The 3,073-nt window shown below is 25.6% G+C and overlaps 1 long non-coding RNA gene across 1 annotated transcript; it reads left to right on the top strand.

The window, feature by feature from the left end:
- On the top strand, positions 2,131-2,797 carry LOC110266685. The gene is made up of 2 exons (XR_002354167.1): positions 2,131-2,298; positions 2,416-2,797. It is a non-coding gene; the product is annotated as an uncharacterized LOC110266685 (long non-coding RNA).

Below are 3,073 nucleotides of genomic sequence, written 5' to 3'. Positions count from 1 at the left end.
CTGTCTAAAAGATTAAAAATTCTATTTTTAGTGAATCCTAAAAGTAAAAAAAAAAAAAAAAACACAAGACAAATAAAAAAAAATTTATGCAAAAAATTAAAGAAACTAAAAAAAAATATTGTTTAAAAAAAGGGTTATACTAAGTAACCAATAATTTTTTTGAACAACATGAATAATCATTAATAAAATAAAAACACACTACACCTTCAAATACTCACCTAAATCTTAATATTAGAATTATCCACCTAGTGAAATGAACATCTGATATATCCATTGTTCATCAATGTTGTTGGTTACCTATACTTTTCCTTAAAAAGAATATTAAAGATATAATCATTAATGTTATCAGTATAATCTGATAGCATTGTTGTCGGATCATTCCAATCTATTATATTCTATTATATCTATTATATTTCTCTAATTTTAGAGCCAAAATGTGCCACATATCACTTTCTCATTACAATTGGAATCAAATATTTTTCTCCACCAAAATTAAGAAATTCTCCCCTCCTCCTTACTAATTTTACAACCAAAATGTGCCATATGTCACTCTCTCATTGTAATTGAAATTAAATCTTTCCCTCTAAAATTAAAGAATTCTTCACTCCTTCTTACTAATTTTACAACAAAAATATGGCACATGTCACTCCTTCATTGCAATTGAAATCAAATCATTCCCTCCAAATTAAAGAATTCTCCCCTACTCCCTCTTTCTTTCTCTATTTCTCTCATTCCTTCAACTACTCTATCAATATCAATGATTAATTACTAATTTGATAATCAAAATGTGCAATATGACATTCTTTAATTGTATTAAAATTAAAATTAAAATTGAAATATACTTATATTATGTATCATATATTACGATCTAATTTAATAATCAAATATATCAGATGAAACTCTCTTATTAAAATTGAGAAAAATATTTTTTTTTTCAAAATTAATAAACTCCCTTCCTAAATTCTCTCATCTATCTCTCTATTTTTTTATTTCTCTTTTTTTTATACTAATATCTAATTATATTTTTATATATATAGAAAAAAATATTATTTTTAAATAGCAAGTATAAAAATTAATTATTTTTATTTGTGCAACAAACTTAATACCTAATCAAATATAAAAATATATACGTTAAATTCTTTCAAATTTTAGATAATAAATATTAAAATTAATTATTAATAAAAAATTAAACTTTTTTATATAAAAAAATAACTAAAAATCTTATTATTTGATTTTTTATTTACAGATACCTTGATCTTCTTAATCAGAGACTTTTGTTAACCTACGACTTTTTTTTGTAAAAGTAGTTTGATTTTATAAATTTTTTATACTATGCATAATCTATACTGTCAGAATAAAGTAGATCGTAATTTTGAAAAAATTATATTCTCGTAATGTTATTATAGATAAAAATACTAATTTGAAGACTAAATTCAATTCTTCGCACAGTTCTCCAGTTACCAGTATAACGATGCATGGTCGATGGTTGCATGGCATAATCTAAAAACTTTCAAATAGAGTAATTGAAGTTCGTTGTTTTTCTTTAGTAAGTAAAAATAATAATAAATACATAAATAATTGCTAACAAGTGTAAAGGAAGAGGTGCTTGTTAGGAATACCAAAATGGACAGATTTTATAGAAAAAGATAAAATTTTAAAATGTGTAATATTATAAAAATATCTTATCTGCGTACAAATATTCTACTCTGTATTCTTAGCAAATAAAATAAATAAATAATGAGAAGTGTTAGGAGCCAATAATTTTTATAATTTGTAAGTATCAAGTAGTTATTAATGATGTTTTTAATAGTGTGAGATTTCATTTAATAATGTAGGATTATTTTTTTTTTTTATTGATTACATATTGACAAAAATTTAATAAAGTTGTTGGCCCTAAACTTTTTTATAAATAATTGATAGTTCTGTATTTTAATCTCCTCAGTCCTCACTGTATAGCCACATCTCTCACTATATACATCCCTTACTTTTTGGATAAAAAACTTGTGCCTTCATTATTCCATTGATGAAGAAAAATGTCACTCAAGAAAGTTAAACCTTAATCAAAGTTGATAAACCATAATTGGTGTGTTCTTCAGGTGATGAATGCACCGCATCGAAGATCAATATACAGTTACAAACGATACCTGTTCTTCATGTCCTTTTTCTTTTTCTGTTTTACTAATTTTGGAAAAAAAAACAAAATGCTCCGCAGCTGATACGCCGGGTGTGGATTTCAAGAAATTCACGAGGAGGAAAACGTCGGCGAATGCAGCAGTGGACAGCTCTGCTTCTATACAAGTATGAACAATAATGAGTTGTTTTCTAATTTTATTTTGATGAAATAGACATAAGACCTTAGCTTCTTTACTTTTCATGCGCTTTGTTGTCTAACTTCCTTGTGCATGTGATTTGCAGGGTGATTATGAGTGCTTTGGATCATTGTTGAGAGAGAGGAAGTGAGATGATTTAATAATCTGAAACATCGTTACGCAACTATACAGAGGGATTACGTTTTTGTACATACTACAACAATTTCCATCTTTACTAGGATCTTGTTAATTATTAATTATTAATAATTAATTGTATGACATATATGTATATATATTATATAAGTAAGTAAATATGAGAGTCGTCTACATAAAATAAAAAAGGCTCAGCTGATCATGCAGGATATTTTTGTAAATATGATTACTGTTCTTTTGTTTTTGTACTTGAAGCTTTTGGCTGTTGTATATATATAGATAGATTATGTACCTTTGTCATCTCTATCAATGTAACTCAATTAAGCTTCGAAGTATTCTGATTTTGTTTTACTTATCAGTTATCTCTGTCTTATATATATATATTCTATTTTTTTTTTAGTAATTCTGTATATATTGAAGGTCATTTGGGAAATCCCGGCCGATTACATGGGAAATTTTGAGCAACGAGTAAGAGCAGATATTATGTGTTTTGAGATATTTTTATATGTTCCGCTCTTTCAATTATTTTTGAAGGTGTTTTGCTTTGATTGGACGATATTATTAAGATATGGACAAATAATAATAAGTCATATAGAATTTATTTTCTATGT

This window comes from Arachis ipaensis, chromosome B09, assembly GCF_000816755.2.
Source record: "Arachis ipaensis cultivar K30076 chromosome B09, Araip1.1, whole genome shotgun sequence".
Taxonomy (NCBI): domain Eukaryota; kingdom Viridiplantae; phylum Streptophyta; class Magnoliopsida; order Fabales; family Fabaceae; genus Arachis; species Arachis ipaensis.
This window is presented reverse-complemented; position numbering and strand designations above follow the sequence as displayed.